General features: G+C 39.9%; 6 non-coding genes across 6 annotated transcripts; 2 read left to right on the forward strand and 4 right to left on the reverse strand.

Moving 5' to 3' along the window:
• The first annotated feature begins 238 nt into the window (after positions 1-238).
• On the forward strand, positions 239-321 carry trnal-uaa (transfer RNA leucine (anticodon UAA)). The gene has a single exon. It is a non-coding gene; the product is annotated as a tRNA-Leu (tRNA).
• A 576-nt stretch (positions 322-897) lies between these two features.
• On the forward strand, positions 898-980 carry trnal-uaa (transfer RNA leucine (anticodon UAA)). The gene has a single exon. It is a non-coding gene; the product is annotated as a tRNA-Leu (tRNA).
• Positions 981-2,180: 1,200 nt separating this feature from the next.
• Positions 2,181-2,263, reverse strand: trnal-uaa (transfer RNA leucine (anticodon UAA)). The gene has a single exon. It is a non-coding gene; the product is annotated as a tRNA-Leu (tRNA).
• Positions 2,264-2,983: 720 nt separating this feature from the next.
• On the reverse strand, positions 2,984-3,066 carry trnal-uaa (transfer RNA leucine (anticodon UAA)). The gene has a single exon. It is a non-coding gene; the product is annotated as a tRNA-Leu (tRNA).
• A 1,423-nt stretch (positions 3,067-4,489) lies between these two features.
• Positions 4,490-4,572, reverse strand: trnal-uaa (transfer RNA leucine (anticodon UAA)). The gene has a single exon. It is a non-coding gene; the product is annotated as a tRNA-Leu (tRNA).
• Positions 4,573-7,610: 3,038 nt separating this feature from the next.
• On the reverse strand, positions 7,611-7,693 carry trnal-uaa (transfer RNA leucine (anticodon UAA)). Its single transcript has one exon. It is a non-coding gene; the product is annotated as a tRNA-Leu (tRNA).
• Positions 7,694-20,366: the final 12,673 nt, after the last annotated feature.

Raw genomic sequence — 20,366 nt, forward strand, 5'->3', positions numbered from 1 at the left:
CAATGCATGTAAGCATGTTTGGTCAAGCTATTTTGTAAACTTGCAAGACAATGGTGACTCAACATGGTAGAGTTGGACAGCATAGTGGATAACAGTCTCCCTGCAGAGAGAAAATCAAAGGTCACTTCAGACACTTCAGAACTGCAACAAGATTTTAGGAAGTGAAAGCTCATTAAATGAACATCCCTAGAACCATAGTTAGCAAGTAGCTAAGCAAGTAAGCAAGCAGCTGAAAGCAACCAGGATGGCCGAGTGGTTAAGGCGTTGGACTTAAGATCCAATGGGCAAATGCCCACGTGGGTTCGAACCCCACTCCTGGTAGCATATTTATGGTTGAAATGAGTGACCTGATAGCAGAGCACTGGCGGAGTATGTACTGTTCCGCTGAAAGAATGATGATTTCTGAAGTTTATTGACATTAGAATTCAGTGAATAAATGTGCACTAACATCTAAGTTTCTGATGCTTGTTTGTCTTTTTAGGCGGTTTCTGAGAAAATTGAGCTGGCTTTGGACAAAAGCAGTGAGATTTGGGGACAGCAGCCCACATTGGGTTCTGTAGTGTCCATCATGAAAATATCTTGAAGGCCCAGCTCTCATTGTTTACAGTCATCTGGCTGCCCAGAACAAAATGCTGTGAACAACCAGGATGGCCGAGTGGTTAAGATCCAATGAGCAGTTGCCAACGTGGATTTGAACCCCACTCCTGGTTGCATGTGTATGATTGAGGTGATTGAGAGCGTGTAAAGCTGGTCTTTGTTTTGCTAAGGCAATGCTTAGGCAGTGATAAGCTGCTAAAAGGATCATAGAATAATTACACAAAACATTGTTTATGATTTCTGAAGTATTTTAACTTTAGAATTCAGTGAATAATTGCGCACATAGGAGTGCTGACTTCAACCAGGATGGCCGAGTGGTTAAGGCGTTGGACTTAAGATCCAATGGGCAATTGCCCACGTGGGTTCGATCCCCTCTCCTGGTATTTTCTTTTGGTTTAAGGGAGGAACTACATGCTAAGGTTAAAAAAAGAGTTACGTTTGGAAGTAGTGCCCATCACCAGGTGTTGGACTTGGGCAAATGCTCCTGTGTGTTCAAACCCCACTCCTGGTGTGATGTTTAGAGCTAACGGAAGCTAACATTCACCTCTAGGTGGTTTCTGGGAGAGTTGAGTTTGCTTCAGCAACAAGAAACAAGTAGTACCAGCTCTCAATGTATCCAGTCACCTGGCTGCCCAGAACAAAGGCTAATAAGTGACCAGGATGGCCGCTGGTTAAGGTTGTTGGGCTTAAGATGATAAAAAGTAGTGAGATTTAGGGAAAGCAACCCACATGGAGTTCTGTAGTAAAAGCAATGGTTCTCTTATGGATCACTCCAGAACCATTTGAGGGCTTAAACAAAGAAAAAGTCTTGAAGTACCAGCTCTGTTTGTCCACAGTCATGTGGCTGCCTAGAACTAAAGGACATGATACATCATGATGGCTGTGTGGTTAAGATCCAGTGGATAAGATTGAGATGCTCTCAATCAGGCTCTTCACCTTAAACATAAACATGCTACCAGGAGTGGGGTTCACTACGTACTTCTCCAGTGCTCTCAAAAGAGGTTCAATATAGTTCTGAAAAGTGTTCTCTGATTCAAAGTTACAGAAACTGAGATATGACATCCATCCTTTTAGTAGCTCAACACTCCACCTATCAGGGTCCTCACATCAACCATAAACAATCTACCAGGAGTGGGGATTGAACCCACGAGGGCATTCAGCCATTCAGCCATCAGTCCAACACCTTAACCATTCTGCCATCCTGGCGGTTCAGTTGTGTCTTTCCTGGACAGACGGGTGACTGGACACAATGAAAGCTTGTACTACTTCCAGATGTTTACTTTGTTTAAGCACTCTTGTTGTGTCCAGTCATCTGGCTGCCCAGAACCAAAGTAAGAACCCAAAAGCAGGATGGCTGAGTAGTTGCGGTGTTGGACTGAAGATCCAATGGGTAAATCTGCACATGGCTTAGAGCTTGGTGTTTGTTAACACGGCGACAACAGAACGTTCCCTAACCAATCTGCTTACAAGAGCTTTGAGTGACTGAACCCTGCTCTGATTATCGTCCACATCACAATTTCTGAACATGCCTTTAAATCAGATTTGCACTTTAGATTGTAGTTTCTCTCTTAAGCCACAAAAGCTACCAGGAGTGGGGCTCGAACCCACATGGGCAACCGCCCATTGGATCTTAAGTCCAACACCTTAACCACTCGGCCATCCTGGTGGCTCTCTGCAAGCACCTGATTTAGTTCAGCTTCATATTATATCAATCGATCCCTGATCAATCTGCTTACAAGAAAAATTAAAGATTGGACCCCTCTCTGATGATCTTGCTCCTAAAGTACCTATTTTTTCACTTTAGCTTGTAGTTTCTCTGTTGAGCCACAAGAAGTTATAAGGAGTGGGGTTTGAACCCAGTTTAACAGAATAGATGGTTTGTTAACTTTTATCAATAATTTATTAATAAATCTGATCAGAGGAGGACGGATCGGGTCCTCCTTGTGAGTCTTGGTTCCTCCCAAGGTTTCTTCCTCCAGCTCTGAGGGAGTTTTTGCCACTGTCGCCGTTGGCTGCTCACTAAGGGGCCTTTGATCTTTTATATCTTCTTACGTTATTTCTTTTTTTCTGTCTTTTACTAATTACTAATTATGTAAAGCTGCTTTGTGACGACAACAGTTGTAAAAAGCTATACAAATAAATCTGACTTGACTTGACTTTCAAACACTGGCTTTTGCAGTGGTTTCATACAGAACCCTGATCACTTCAGAACCATTTGAGTGCTCCAACAATGAAGAGAGTATGAACAACCAGGATGCCAGAGTGGTTAAGGCCAAAAGAGGTTCAGCAGAGATATTGAGAATTACACAGCTCAACACTGCCTATGATGTTAATAGAGAGCTTTAGGATCCACCCATCAGGTTCCTCCCATCAACCACAAACAATCTACCAGCAGTGGGGTTTGAACCCACGTGGGCAAACACCCATCGGATCTTAAGTCCAACTCCTTAACCACTTGGCCATCCTGGCTGCTCAACTGTCTTTTTTCTGGACAGCCAGATGACTGATTGAGAGCTGGTACCACTTCCAGATGTTAACTCTTGTTGTGTCCAGTCATCTGGCTGCCCAGAACCAAAGAAAGAACCCAAAAGCAGGATGGCTGAGTGGTTGAGGTGTTGGACTGAAGATCCAATGGGTAAATAACCACAAGGCTGAGAGCTGGTGTTTGTTCCTTGGTGGGCTCTGGTAGAGCTGAGCATGGCTTTTTTTTTATTTCTCATCAAACGCTGCCAGCAGTGGTGTTTTAATACATGCATTTATCCACTGAATTCTAAAGTTAATATGAATCAGAAACCATAAAAATGTTTTATGTAAATATTCTTTCGAAAGAGGTTCCATATAGTTCTGAAAAATGTTCTTGAACCTGAGGCTCTTCACCTCAACCATAACTACGCTACCAGGAGTGGGGCTCGAACCCACGAGGGCATTTGACTAGAGTACTATGGTCACCTTATTGTCTTGTGTTTAGTAATGTCTAAGCTTAAAGGTATCTTGGAACTATAAGTCTATTCTAACTAGCTAAGGTTTTCTTGGGTAAACAGCAAAGCACTTTGTAAGTTGCTCTGGATAAGAGTGTCTGCTAAATGCCATAAATGTAAATGTAAACGTAAATTTGCCCATTGGATCTTAAGTCCAATGCCTTAACCTCTCTGCCATCCTGGTTGCTCTATCAGTGTTATTCTGGGCAGCTGGATGACTGTAGACAATGAGAGCTGGAACTTCTTCCAGATGTTTTCTTCTGTTTGAGCACTCAAACGGTTCTGGAGTGATCAGGGTTCTGTATGAAACCACTGCCTTTACTATAAAATCTGAAGAACTTCATTTAACTGTGTTTATCTTCAGGTGTTAGACTTAAACTCCACATTTTCTCTATGCAGTAAGATTGTGCTAGCCACTATGCTATCCAACTCCTCCACGGTTCTGTGTTGTTTGCCATTTTAAATAAAACACTGGACCAATCATGGTAAACAACTCACAGAACCTAGTAGTCAGTGATTAGAAGGACTATATTTGAGAAATGCTCATGCTGTCTGATCACTATTAGCAACATTTTGAAGAATGGCATCTGTGGTCAGCTCAGCATTACTGCTAATTTACTTCTAGTTCAGCTCTAAAATACAACAGAATTACTTTCATTCAGTATTAGCTAGCAGGTTTTTGACTGGCCAATGAGAGCCTTACTTGAATGCAAGCTAGACTACCTATGGTCAGTTTAACATGGCTACAACACAACAGGTTCCCTAATCCATCTGCTTACAAGAGCTTTGAGGGACTGGATCCCGCTCTGATTATCGTCCACATCACAATTTCTGAACATGCCTTTAAATCAAATTTGCACTTTAGCTTGTAGTTTCTCTGTTGAGCCACAAGAAGTGGGGTTTGAACCCAGTTTAACAGAAAGTGGGGTTCGAACCCACGTGGGCATTTGCCCATTGGATCTTAAGTCCAACGCCTTAACCACTTGGCCATCCTGGTGGATTTCTGGAAGCTTTATAATATATTATATCCTGATATTAATCCTGATCAATCTGCTTACAGGAAAAATGAAAGATTGGACCCCTCTCTGATGATCTTGCTCCTAAATAGTTTCTCTGTTGAGCCACAAGAAGTTACCAGGAGTGGGGTTTGACCCCAGTTCAACAGTATAGATGGTTGTAAAAAGCTATACAAATAAATTGAACTTGACTTGACATTCACATACTGGATCTTAAGTCTAACACCTGAACCATTAGATTTGACACTTCAGAACTTGAAAAGATAAACACAGTTAAATGAAGTTCTTCAGGGGTTCTTTAGTAAAGGCAGTGGTTTCATACAGAACCCTGATCACTTCAGAACCGTTTGAGTGCTCCAACAATGAAGAGGCAATGAACAACCGGGATGGCCGAGTGGTTAAGGTGTTGAACTTAAGATCCGATGGGCAAATGCCTGCGTTCGAACCCCACTCCTGGTAGCATCATTATGATTGCGGTAAGGAGCCTAATTGAGAACTTATAAAGCTGGTGTTCATGTTAATGTCAGAGGCAATGTTGAGCTGCTAAATTTCATATCATTTAATTTCAAGTCTGAAAGAATATTCACATAAATAATTATTTATGATTTATGATTCATATTAACTTAACTGCTGGTAGCTTGTTATGGTTTCTTTAATGAGTTTGATGCATCAACAGTCCAAGATGCCAAAATGGGAAAATCTACATAAGTCCTATTAGGATTATTCCCATAAATGGGAATTTTACAGGAGAAGGCCAAAATAATCTTACCTTTGAATGGAAGTCAATGTAGAAAAAGAGCTTATTCCAACTCATTCATCCAGAACTATGTACCCAGTGTTCAGAGCAGCTACAAGGTTCAAACAAAAGGAGATGCATGTTTTTTTTTGGACAGCAGAGATATGCACTATTGTGAAATATATAGGCCCAATCCTTTATGATGTATATGGCGGTGATGATGGTATATGTCCAGACAAATGCGGTATGGGTCCACTCGCTACCCCAGGGCAGTGTAGAGGATAAACTAGAGTGACTGGAGTAAAATACATTACCCTGAATGATGTGAGAAAATGCACTTTCCCCTCTCTGTCAAAGAATTCTCAAAGCCCAAGGTGTGAAAACAGTCCCCTGCGTAAACTGCGGGTGTCAATTTAAATAGGATGATACTATATTTATAAAGACAAACAAAGAAAAACATAAATTATTTCATTATAAGCTTGTTAGAAGCAAAAATCTGGGTTGGGAGAGCGAGAGAGCGAGAGAGAGAGAGCGAGAGAGAGAGAGAGAGAGAGTCGTAAACAGCTAGGGCAGGTGTTGACGATGCAAATGAAACGGATGACAGATGGCGAGCTTCTCTGTCGCTCACTGTGCGGATAATGGATGAAGGTAATCAAATTCCTCTGTGGCTTTGTGACTTTCTCCACAACTTTGTCATCAATAGTGCCATCAAACGCTGCCGCATAACCGTCTCAAGAAACAAGAACACACACACTTACACACACACACACACACACACTTACACACTTACACAGTCTTTCTCTGCCTTTTTTATGTAAAGATCATAAAAACGAATGTATCGGTACTTCCAGCAAAGCGAAGCAGAAAATCTGAAGTTGCTTTTATTGTTTTTCTCGCAGTTGAACGATACACCATGTGGCCTTCCAGGGTGGTAGCTTTAAATTCAGCTTTGGATTAATGGCTTTGAGGGGAAGGAGTGTGTATCGCAATGCATTAATCAACAAACAAAGGAAGGAAGGAAGGAAGGAAGCAGTGGTCACATTATTACTGTATTTATGGCTCATTGAAACCTTTAGGACAGGTTAAATCAGTACTCAAACCCTAACGCCGGCACAGCCCAACCCACCCTAATTTTACTACCAACACCACATGTCCAAATATTCGTGGACACCCTTTCTAATGAGTGTGTTCTGCTACTTTAAGTTGCACCCATTGTTGACACAGATGTGCAAATTCACACACACAGTTGGTCTAGTCCCTGTAGAGAAGTACTGCCAATAGAATAGGACTCTCTGGAGCAGATAAATAAACATGAACCTAAAGGCCCCATGCCTAGTGTCAGGCATAGGCTAGAGGGGTATACAGCCTCTCAGCATTGAGCTGTTGAGCAGTGGAAGAACTGTGGTCTCTTAAATGATTCCTACCAAAACTTTTGGGATGAGTTGGGATGGGGTGGGCTGGTGATCATCCAACATCCGGACCTCACTAATGCTCTTTTCACTAAACGCAGTCAAATCCTCACAGCAATGATCCTCCAAAATCTAGTAGAAAGCCTTCTCCCCTGGACAGTAGAGACAGTTACTCCAACAGATGTAGGATTAAGTATTTTTAATGCCCTTGATTTCAGCAGGTGTCCCAATACTTTTGTCCATATAGTGTATGTTATTAAACAATATTCCATGTGTATTATATATGTGCTAAATGTGATAATAATTTATCTTGTGTTTTATATATGAGTTACCTAAGCATAATACCTAAGCATAATATCCCATATGTATTATATATGTGTTCATACAGATATGTAATGATACTATATCCTACGTGTATTATATATGTGCAAGTACCTATATGTAATGATACTATATTCTATATTTATTATATATGTAGTCAGTGATTACAATGTCTATATTTGAGAAATGCTCATGCTGTCTGATCACTATTAGCAACATTTTGAAGAATGGCATCTGTGGTCAGCTCAGCATTACTGCTAATTTACTTCTAGTTCAGCTCTAAAATACAGCAGAATTACACCAGAAATATTTTCATTCAGTATTAGCTAGCAGGTTTTTGACTGGCCAATGGGAGCCTTACTTGAATGCAAGCTAGACTACCTATGGTCAGTTTAACATGGCTACAACACAATAGGTTCCCTAATCCATCTGCTTACAAGAGCTTTGAGGGACTGGATCCCGCTCTGATTATCTTTAGCAGCGCAATTTCTGAACACGCCTTTAAATCAAATTTGCACTTTAGCTTGTAGTTTCTCTCTTAAGCCACAAAAGCTACCAGGAGTGGGGTTCGAACCCACGTGGGCATTTGCCCATTGGATCTTAAGTCCAACGCCTTAACCACTCGGCCATCCTGGTGCCTTCACAGTAACTGTAAGGCGTAGTTCAGCTTCATAATATATTAATAGATCCCTGATTCATCTGCTTACAAGAAAAATGAAAGGTCGGACCCCTCTCTGATGATCTTGCACCTAAATCACCTATTTTTCACTTTTCAAGTACCTATATGTAATGATACTATATCCTATATGTATTAAATATATACAAGTACCTATGTGTAATGACAAAAAATATATTTACACTTACACATACTATACTATATATATTATAGGTACACATATACAATGCATATGAGGTATTATGTGTATCTACATATACTGATAATATATGTCACATGTAATATATATGTGCAAGTACCTATTTTTAATAATACTATGTCCCATATATATTATATACGTGCAACATTGTCTCTGTTGGTACAAATCCATCTACCACAATATAGTGGAGGAAAAGCCAAAAATTATTTAAAAGTAAATAATTAAGCTGTTTTAGAGCATTTCCGTTCATATGTTCACAATATAAAGGGCATAAATGTAAACATTTTTGAAATTAATAAATTAAAAAGTCAAAATATGAACATAGCAGGTTTGGTTTGGACATGTGAGTATCCATATGTAACAATACTATATTCTATACATATATGTGTGTGTTTGTGTGTGTGTATGTATCCATTTGTAATAATCACATATTCAAATTATATTACATAGTAAATATAAGCAGCTATATGTAATAAGAATAAGTGTGCTGTGTATCTCATAATACATATTTCTCAAAACTGTAATGTGCCACAAAGGATGTTATATCCGTCATCATGGCAACATCAATCAGCTACTTCACTATGAATCATACGAATACATGTGCATACTTATTATACTCAAAAATAAACATTCAATTTGATTATTAATAAGAAATAAAAAAAAACAAGCAGGAGTATGTGCATGTTGGGGAGGTGCAGGTGGATCCGGGGCGCTCAGAAAGAAACAAGACTTTCACAGGTTTGATGTTTTTTCTTTTGCAAATGTATCGATGTGCTAATTACTCCTAACACGGTTTCATGGCACTACGACATATTGGATAAGAAAGGTGTTTAAATTCAAACTTGGGGAGGGTTCATGTGTGTATATCTGCGTGTGGGTGCGTGTGTATTTAGCACAATATGGGGACCAGATGTCCCGAGCATGGTGAAAGCATGGACATTTTGACACTTTTTTTTTTTTTTTTTTTTTTTTTAAAGTGATCAAGGCCAAAGACCTGAGGCTAGCTTTGGGAGTGTTTAGTATTTAGAACAGTGCAGCACTTCCTCACAACGACAGGAATACAAACTTCTCTGAGAATGAGTGTGTGTGTGTGTGTGTGTGTGTGTGTGTGTGTGTGTGTATGTGTGGGTAATACTTGTTTAGTTATTGTTGCCTGCTTGTTCTCAGCCTGTTTTTTTTTTTTTTTTCGTTCCTATGCTAAGTTGCTGTGGCAGCGTTTTACATGACAGGTTGTTGGTGGTGTCAGAATAACACCTCTAAAGGCCTTCATAGTCATTGGCTCCTGTGAATGTTCTTCCATAACTTCCATAACACATTCAGATTGCACTGCTTTTGAAAGCGTGGCAGATCAACTGGAATGTTTCCTTACATTTTTCTCTGACATTATGTGAAGTCAGCAGGAGGTTTTTAATCAAAAGACTACGGTTGGATGAAGGCACAGTATATCCAGGACTTAAAGCATGCCAGCGTCTCATCTCGGCATCTAATTACTTACTGCATCACATACCTGCCTGCAGTGCTTTGTAAATAAACAAGCTAATTGGAGGAACGACATGAAGTTAGCGGGGAAACCATCTAGAGTCCAGACATAATCATCTATGGGTGCATATATATATATATATATATATATATATATATATATATATATATATATATATATGTTTACGTATAGAAATGACAATGCCATTTGAAGGTGCCACGGGTGACAGAGTGCCACTATCCTCGGGCATGGCTTCCAAGCTGCCATTCGGTGCCGTCACACCTTACTGCTTTTAAAGATTGCCCTGCAGAGCCATCAGGGAGCGCGACGCAGCCTGGCAGCCCAGGAGATTTACAAGGCTGGAGCTGTGCCAAGAAAATGCCCACCAGAGAGTGGGGAGGTGGGGGTATGGAGGGCTCAAAAAATCCCCTCCCTGCACCCTCCAGAAGGGCACACTCAGAAATGTGGACTCTTTCCCATAACCGTCCCGACCTGATCCCTACGTCTACCTGCATAGCCAATCAATTACTCCGCCTCGCCCAGCGGGGTGTATGCGCATACATGAAGGCCTACTTTAGCCCTCTCCCAGCCTGTGTGCTCTGAGCCACATAAACGACAATGGAAGACAGAATGTAAATGAGGCTGTTATTACGCAGTTGCCTTCATCAAGCCGGCCCTGGAAAGACTTCAATGGCCCTGATGAATATGCATGCAAATTTGTTAATTAAGTTAATTATTCTGCCGAAAAAATGCATTCGTCTTCCCAAGGACATTCCGGCAATGATTTTAACATGTTTCCACCATTAGTCATGCACTGTGCAGTTTAAGCTCACTCATGTCCACTTATTTATGTATTTATTTATTGACTTATCAGAAATGTTTTGCGGATGAAATAAGATAAGGTATGTGGTGGTGTGTACATATGTCCTGGGTACAGTGTGTTTGATAAAAAGCATTAGATCACTGTTTTAACAGAAAATTCAGTCGTCACAATGTAAACAACGTCATTCAGAGTGAGGTTTCGGTGAGAAATGGTTCATTGTAGAGAAACTCACCTACTCTGTATTGTGGTGATGAATGAAACAAGGGGTCGTGATGTCTACAGCACAAACATAGCCATTTTATTTACCATCCAAAACCACCACTGAAGCTAGTGTGCCTCTTATAAGGTTATATACGTAAAATTGGTGATGGTAAAATAGTGGGAAATCCAAAAAAATATGTTTTTCAATTACTACTTTGTCTTATAATGCCACGAAAAGCTTTAAATATATATATTTGGACCAGAAGCATAGCCTTCAACTATTGTAAAACAATGTCTTTGGCAACAGACAGTGTTTTATAAGACTTTGGTTTAATAACACATTGTAGCTTTGAGAGGTATTACGCTCTTCAGACATCTGGCTCCATTCACCACCACTGTAATCAAGTTGGACATGGTCAAATTTCTCTAAAATGGAGCATTTCACACCAGAATGCTCTGAATGACATTGTGTATTTCTTAACTGTGTAATTTTACAGCAATTTTACACAACTGGTGAACTTCCCCTTTAATCTTGACTTAAAAAAATTTTTCACTAAAATAGTTCTGGACCATTTCTGTTGGTTCATTCATCATGAAATGTCCAATGTAAAGTTACCAAATGTCATAAAATGTTGCATTAAAAAGCTCGGCAGGTATAGACAGGCTTATCAAAATTAACGACCCTGAACCATAGCCTTAACCCCCTGAGTCTCAGCCTCAACCTGAATGGCTACATCAGATCCCCCGCAGAGATAAACTGATCTAAAGTAATCAATAACGAGGCAGAACAGCTGCACAGACTGACCTACGGACAAGCAGTCAGACTGAGCGACGGTGAGGAGGGACGTTGTTATGACAAAGATGAGATTAAAACTAAGATCCTTTAAGGAACAGATGTGTATCTGACTCAATTAAATCTACACCTGGCATTTTAAATTCCTTTAATAAACCGCAGCATTCGAGTCAGCTTCCAGAGGCTGAACATGATGTTCTGGGAGCTAAATTAGTAGAACAAATAATAAGGCCAGTAATAAAAACTTATCTCTAACATTATTTTGATTAAATATAAAGTAGAAAAAAGGAAAAAATGCAGTTTTGCTTTATTTTTATACAATTAAACAGTCTTTTAGGTTCTGTACCATCCATGTCGGTGAAATAGAAATCTATAGAAACGTCATCATAAACTATACAGGTTTTTTTATTTTTTTAGCAATTGACAGTAGCACTCCTGTAGTTCTGGCTTTATAGGTTGAGCTCCTGTAGTAAACAATAGGCCCAGTAAATGTCTGAATTACGACAAAGCTCCTGTAAAGGTTACTCCACCTCCTCCTCCACCCCCTCCTCCTCCTCCTTCAGTGCATTAAAACAATTTGATTGTGATTTTATTTCAAATTGTACAGTATAAAAGATTCAGGCCTCCTGAACCTGAGTGTGCACAATAATAACCAGTGGTCAGTAACCATAAAGTTTAAAAACACTGGCTGAGAGAGATTTAGCATGGGATGGTTTAACCTATAGACTAGAATTTGAACCTCTGATCTCTATACTAACCATGCTACCTTATCCTACCTTTACCCCCTTTTATCAACTAGCTATGTGATTTCATAGACAGGCCTACAAACTATGTGTGTCATTCACACCTCACCTAAGTGAGGCTTCTTATCCGTAGATCAGGGTTTTGGTGTGAAATGGTTCACTGTAGAGAAACTCAATAACTCTGTACTGTGGTGGTGAATGGAACAAGGGGTCGTGATGTCTACAGCACAAACATAGCCATTTTATTTACCATCCAAAACCACCACTGAAGCTAAATGTGCTATTTAGATAGATTTAACACGGGATGGTTTAACATATAGACAAAAATTTGAACCGATTAAATACTCAGTGTCTACCTCTGATCTCTATACTTTAACCATCCTACCTTTACCCCCTTTTATCAACTAGCTATGTGATTTAATAGACAGGCCCAAAACTATGTGCATCATTCACGCCTCACCTAAGTGCTGAATTAATAACCACATATAATTTACCACAGCCAATGAACACCGTGTTACTTGGTTTTGCCATAAAACTGTAGAAATCTTGTGTTACGTATGATTTTAGTTAAGTGGTTTGGTCATTTTCCGTTTCTATACCCTTGTAAATTAGCATGCCAGCTAGCTCTGTTGCCTTAGGCTTCTGTCTAGTTGACTAACTGGTGTTAGCGTAGCTAATTTTGCTAATTTTAGTTGAGATTAGAAAGTCTGACTTTAGGTCAATTCAGACTATTTACGGATGCTTGTGTGTAGCTGGATAGTTAGCTAGCTGGTGGCCAGATATGAGCCCTAGGTCCTGGTTTAGCTGTTGGATTGCTTGGCTGCTGCTCGCTGCCTTCACTTTGGAGCTTTAGCCTGTTCATTGACACCAAAGGCATCTGAATAAAGACTACTACAGCTAACTGATGTAATTAAGAGTACTCTGACTGCTTTTAAACATCGTGCTAAAAGATGTGAGCTCTGTGTTATAGGGGGAAGGTTATGTGTGTGACTGTAATGTCAGCAGTTTGGTGGGTGGTGTGTAATTGGTCTAACTATGTGTAATTGGTCAAACCTGCCCTTGTTTTTTACACCTTACTGCTAATAATTTCAACTATTCGTTTAGCCAAGGGTCTTCTTATCCGTAGGTCAGGCTTTTGGTGTGAAATGGTTGGTTCATTGTAGAGAAACTCAATAACTCTCTATTGTGGGCTTGGGCCTATTGTTTACTACAGGAGCTCAACCTATAAAGCCAGAACAAGGGGTCGTGATGTCTACAGCACAAACGTAGCCATTTTATTTGTAATTTTATGTACCATCCTGGGACTGGGGGGTACTTAAGGAGTCTCGACACTATTGGAGCCTTCAGGGCGCCCTGCGGTTCCTCTTTGGTCTCAGGTGTGTTTAGGTCAGCTCAGGTGATTCACCCTCATTCAGGAGGAGGTTTTCCTGGTTACTCACGTGTCAAGTGAGACTCGCTCGCTTTTGGTCTGGATACTCAGGTCACTCACGCCCCAGCAAGGCCACCCACACTCGCAGCAGCACACTGCCGGTTTAGGTTTGGCCGGCCTTGCCGTTTGGTCTAGCTGCTGGTTCCCCAGCTCTCCTTGTCAATGTATTGAGCGCTGCTCTAGTGCCCGCTCAGCTCCCAACTCCTTTCAGTCCCAGGTTTGTTATATTCGCCATTTTTGTTCTCACGTTCTGGTTGTGTTCACAGTTTTGCCCTCTTATTGCTGCTCATGTTCTTCGTACTCTTGCTTTCTATGTTCGTTTTGTTGAATAAACCCTCTTGCATTGAGTTCCATCTCTGCGAGTGGTCATCCCATCTTGGTCTGGCCTAGCACGCCATCACAGTTTCAAAACTACTTCAAGTAGAAAAGTAAAAGTAATGGAAGGAAAACAAAGGCCGAAAGCTTAGGCCGCACCACAGGGGTCTATGGTGCACTACCCCCCCCCCCCCCCCCAAAAAAAACCCATTTCTCTAAAAGCCAGAATGAGGAGAATGATCTATTAAATGTATCTGATCTGCCCATTGAAAATGAAGCATTTCAGTAATATCAGCTCTATTAAAGGAGCGTCTCTGTGCTCTACTGAGCATTAACATGAGCTTCATGGAGGTAAATATGAGGAGTCGTTGTCTAGAAGTTCTGTAAAGCTGCAGAAAGTCAAACTTCAGAGGCGTGTGATCAATAAGCTTTATTGGAATGTAAATGTGGGGCTTAGTCGGGACGTTTCACTGCAGCTCTCTTGAGTCTCTGCCACGGACACAGTCTTCATACTAGACTACAGACGTCTGCTGTGAGCTCGCTGGAGAACGACGGGACGTGATATGCAGGTGTGATGGATCGCTTATAAACCAATAGTGAGTCAGAATGGTGTATGTTTATATGTATTTCTTAGCAACAGTACAACACACACTACTAACACACTCTCCACCACCATGTCAGTCAGTGTCAGTGCTGCAGGGCTGAGAATGCTGACCCACCACACGAATACTACCTACCTGCTCTGTGGTGGTCAGTCCTGTGGGGTCCTGACCACTGAAGAACAGGGTGAAAGGAGGCTGATAATAGATTCTGCAGAGAATTAGATGGATACAGCATGGGATTATAGAACTATTGGTCACTGATTTAGGTTCATTTTTATTTAATATGATGATATTTAATGTTTTTACAAACAGAAAGACACACACACACACACACACACACACACACACACTTAAATGTACTGTATATTTAACTAATGTGTGAAACCTTGAATTGGGGGGATTCAGGGCTTCGCTATTTCCAGTGTAAAGGTTTTAGGTATCAGCTTCAATACATAATTACCAATAACTGGTAACTGCAGACTTAATGAAGGGAAAAAAAGTAAATAAAGAAAGAAGGAGCCCCCCAAAATAGAGGAGAGGAGTGGGTACTGAGGGCAGAGAAGGCTGATGAGACGCAGTCGAGTAGAAAACAACAGCTGTTTAGCTCCTGGCTACGAACCTAAGTAACACATTTGCCAGGGAGGTACGGAGACAGTGAAGGAGGATGTCTTTCAAGGCAGGTGGAAACAGATGCGGTACATTGCTTTATCCATTCTCCACCCTCCTACGCTCCTCACCAACTATTTATAAAATAGGCTTCAGCTCTAGATGTTTCATGATGCCACTGACCTCAGCATCAACGACAGGTAGCGCATTCAAGGCCGAACGCAGTAGTGACCCTTATAAGAAATGAATGTGTCATTTTTAGGGGACGTGGTTCTTTTATCATCTGTTAAATCTTGCTATCATCATTAAATCCAAATACATTGAGAAATCAATCATCAAATTTGATGGCCAAGAGTTAGACTCTTTTTTTAGACACTTTGCATATCATGGAAAAAATACTAATTTCCTACTGTAGAAGAAAACACCCTCTTTATCTTCAGCTTTTTATAGAGATGGTGTGGGATGTTTGCTTCCAGAGTTTGCTGGTGATTAATGAAACCCTTTCTTGGAAAGTAAAAAGTGAAAAGTTCCCTGTGCCACTGGCTGCAACGCAACCCCAGTGCTTAACAGTTGGAGAGGTGTTCTTTTCATGAAACTCAGCACCCTTTTTTCTCTACCTGGTATCACGTCTGAAACGTAACCACGCTAAAGTCAACTACATAAACTACTAAGATAACTACTAGATAAAAGTTGCCTAGCTAATTACTAGCTTTAGTTAGCTAAAATGCTAGCTAGCAATTCACTGCACAGTGCTGTAATTAACGTGAACACGTGTTTAACCATGTGGTCGAATGGTAGCGTGTGTTCATCAGACCCCTTATGAAACACGCAATGCTGCAAATGGTGCTAGCAGCTATCGAACTACATTTCCCACAATGCCTTCGCAGCGTGGGGTTGCATAGCGAGTTAAACGTGGCTATATGTACGTTTTAGCCAGCACAGTTTTTTAGTAGCATGGTTATGTGTCAGGCGTGATACCAGGGTGACTCAGATGTACACAATATGTCCAAATATTTGTGGACACCCCTTCTAATGAATGCATTCAGCTACCTTTCGGTTGCACCCATTGCCGACACAGACATGCAAATGCACACTCACACACAGCATGTCTAGTTCCTGTAGAAAAGTACTGCCAATACAATAGGACTGTCTGGAGAAGATCAACATAAACCTATTCTATTGGTTCCACGCTGCCACCACCTAATGCCAGGTGTGGGCTTAAAGGGGTGTAAAAGGGGTATAAAGCCCCCCAGAATTGAGCTGTGGAGCAGTGGAGGAACTGTGTTCTCTGGCATGATGGTTGGTGCTCCATCCAATACTTTTGGGATGAGTTGGAGATGATGATGATGTGGGGTGGTGATCATCCAACATCCTGACCTCACTACCACTCTTGAATGCAATCAATCAAACCCTCACAGCAATGCTCCTCCTAAATCTAGTAGAAAACCTCCTTCCCTGGACAGTAGAGGCAATTACTCCAACAAAAGCTGGATAAAGTCTTTTTTAATATCCTTGATTTCAGTAGAAACACTGAATAAGCAGGTGTCCCAATACTTTATTCCACATAGTGTTAGTCACTCTGGCTGCCATGTGCCACAAATGTGTCTTGGGGCTGTCCTCCCACAGCTGGCACAAATTTGGGATTAAATGAGGTAACCTAAGCGTAATTTCTGCAAACAAATAAGCATTTAACAAGCAATTCTACAACTTTTGCGAGCAGCTGTACAGGTTAAAAGTTAAGTTGGGTAGAGTGTGGGCTGAGCAAGCCTGGTGAAAAACGCGCTCCGTGTGTCTATTAATTACCCGCTTTAAGACATTAAGAAGGCGCCGTATCTCATAAAGCTGGGGTGTACAATCCCAGTCTGCTAATTGCTGTGTTATTGAATCAGGAGTGTAATAGCAGGGAAAACGGCGCACAGGCGCCCCAGGACTGCAATCCAACAGCCCTGACATACTGTCAGGAATTGGCACGGTTACAGACGTGGTTTTATGGTTAACATTATAACGTTATTATAACTTCATTAATCAGATGTAGAGCGGAGTCCTATTGGTCTTGATGTCCCCAAACAACAGGACAAAATGCAGAGACAAAGCCACAAGCTCCTCTCTTCAGCTCTGATGGACTTTATTTTTAGAATTGAACCTAAAAATAAACCAAAATATGAATTACTTTTGAGTTAATTAGCTTCATTAATTTATTAAACATCGTGCAAAAAATTCGTGCAAAAAATTTTGCTACAAAATAAAAAAAGTCTGGTAATTTGTGAAAGTGAGGAACCTGAGGAACCCTTGAAAAGAAGCTGAAGAAGCTTCACTTAATGTTCTGTACCAATTTATGGGTTTTTGAGAGATGCCACATATGAATCAGCTTCGGTTCACTAAAGAACCATGTTTCTAAATGAGATTGTGAGCATAAAGAACCTTATAAAGGCTTAAAGAACTTGCCCTTAATGTAAAGCTTCATTACCATTACAAAAAAGGTTTTTCAGGGAAGCGATTGTGGTTCTTTTATGGCATGATTTAAAGGACCTGATGGAGAACCTTTCTTTTTTAGTGTGGAGAAAGTGTATTGCGGTGTATGCAGTTCTTCATATTCATGCATTTACAAAAATGGTTCTTTAAAGAATCACTGAAATGTTCTTTTTTCATTACGGAACCAAAGGCGGTGGATGTTCCATTCAGTAGCATTAGCTTCATTAGCATCTCCACAAAAAACAGACATGCAAAATGTGAACGTCTTGAGCCTTGGGCATAAAAGTCCAGTTCCACCAATCAGCCATAACATTAAAACCTGAAACTGACTCCAATGGCATCAGTCAAAGGGTGCAGGAAAAATGGGCAATCATAAGAATCAGAGCCGCTCATGGATGGCCTGGGTCAGAACATGTCCAAAATGTCAGGCAGGTCTTCTGGGGGTGTTCGCAGGTTGCAGTGGTCAGAGGAAGGACAACCACCCAAGGCTCTCCCTGATGGGAACCATGGAGGCCGCGTCTCACAACCTACAGAACTTACAGAAAGGATCTGCTGCAAACGTCTGGGTGGCAGATGTAACAGGACACCTTCAGAGGCCTGGTGGAGTTCATGTCTTGACTGGGCAGAGCATGGGTTATGGTGGCACGGAAGGGATCTACACAATATTAGGTGATTTCTATGGTTTCTATGTTATGGCTGATCGATGTATCTGTACATCTTGGCGACAGTCTGGACAAATCTGATTGGATAGCCTCACAGCAATGAGAGGAAGGTCATTACTGCACTGTTTAGCACAGATTGAGCTCTATTCTCTATTGCCTTTTGGAAGCAGCAGTGAAAGTGGATGTTTATCCCCCCTCAGCCTCCTTCAAACCAACCTTAGACTACTCAATATGCCAGCAGTTTTTAAAGCTCCTTGTTCATGTGCTTTAAGCATGCTTTGGGGGGCATTGACCCAACATTTGCTTATAGGCACTCAACACAAGCTACACAGATACAGAATGTCTCTTGGCATTTCTCTCTGTTGTTAAACCCACAGTGTCTCCAAGCGGTTCAGACCACTGCTGCCATCTACTGTAAAGCAGAATGAACTTTTGATCACTTGCAGCCGAGCCTGAGCTTTTTTCTTTGGACCGGTGGAGAAAGCGCTGCTCGGAAACTTTCTCTTATTGCAACATCCCAGTCGTTAGATCTGCTTTTCGCTCTCATATCCTTTTCAGTTGTTTCAGTGTAACTAAACTCAGCATTTCCCTAAATCTCCCTAAGACTAATGAGATATATATATATATACATTCTCTGAATTTGTCTAAGCTAGCTTTGCTTCTAAGTTAGAGGAAATTTCATTAGTAAATGTAGATGTTGATGGACAAATAATGGACTGAGGCTTATTATCCAGTAACTAATATTGGGTAATAAGGATATGTTTGCAGGTTTTGGACAAATTCTAATGATATAATATAATAATATAATATAATATAATAATATTATTATATATTATAATTTGTAATTATAATTTAAAAAATATCTGCAGTTCTGCAAGGTCAGAGAACATACTAACCCAAAAAAACCTTAAACTTCAGATGGACATCAATGGACACTAATGGCTTATTATTCCTTAACGAATGTAAAATCTGTGCTAAATCGTATACTTTTTCCTTAAACTTATTACCTAAAGCTCATTACATTGGTAATAAGTATAAGGCAGTTCATCCGTTCAACCAAAGAAAATATACTTCATGTAGTAACAAGTGATTGAAGTGTGTTTATTCCACTGAAATAAATGCCCCGAATTAGAACACGATTCATTTAAAGAGTCGAATAACAGTTCAATTCACTGTTACCACGTAAAGTGTTGTTTTTTTTTTGGTTATACGGATGAACCGGACCACCAGTGGTTCTAGGCTTCTATAACTTAGGAAAGATGTTTTTATGTAAATACTGAACTATAATTTTTGAAGATTTGATATTAAAAGACACTCAGTTTAAAAGGCCATGTACACATCTGAGGACATTCTTTAAACAGATAAACAACAATAAAGAGTTTTTTTTACTTCATTTATTAAAATCTAGTCTTTTGGTCACGCCTGGCATGTCTGATTTTATAAACGAGGAAAAAAAGTAAATTTGAAATTTAAATTAAATTTTGAAAATGAAATAATAATAATAAAAAATCAACATTACATTTACATTTACATCACTCGGCAAACAGGGGTGCTGCCAGGGAATTGGAGATTTTGGGTCCCATAAAAAAAAAATATTAGACTGCCCCCACAACTCTAACAGTGCTTCCAAAATACTCAGTTTAGGCCCTTGTCAGTCACAGACCCATAGAATCATCCCAATTTTTTAGTCTGTATAAACGGCTGTTTGAATTTACATATGCACTTAAATGTCTAAACAATACATTTTATTATATCAAATAATAGTAACACAAATCTTGTCCAAACTATTAAACATATAAAAATCATTGTTGAAGCTGTAACATATTTTATTCATTATTATTATTAAACCACTTTTATTTTTTTATGAAAACACTTTTAATCACAATTAAATAATGTCAATTCAACATGCTATTTTTTTCATTGTACAAGATTGTGTAGGATGATTTTGGCATTTTTACCTTCATATCATACTAAATGTAATTGCTGGATATAAATGGGTTAAGATCAGTAGCTGAACAATAGTGGCTGTGTTTATATTAATTTTTTATTAATAATTTTTTTTTTTTTATTATTCTTATCACTTAATTGATCATGTTAAATCTAGTCTTTTGGTGAGGTTTGGTGTGTCTGATTTTATGAAGAAAGAATAGTCTCTAAATTTAAATATAAAATAATAATAATAACTCTAACATTACATTTACTGCACTCTGTAAACTATATACTATATATTTACAAATTGACTTCAATGTGGCCAGCAAATATATAATATTCTATGATATTATCTTAACACAATACTTATCCAAACTGT

Source organism: Salminus brasiliensis, chromosome 23 (genome assembly GCF_030463535.1).
Source record: "Salminus brasiliensis chromosome 23, fSalBra1.hap2, whole genome shotgun sequence".
Lineage (NCBI taxonomy): Eukaryota > Metazoa > Chordata > Actinopteri > Characiformes > Bryconidae > Salminus > Salminus brasiliensis.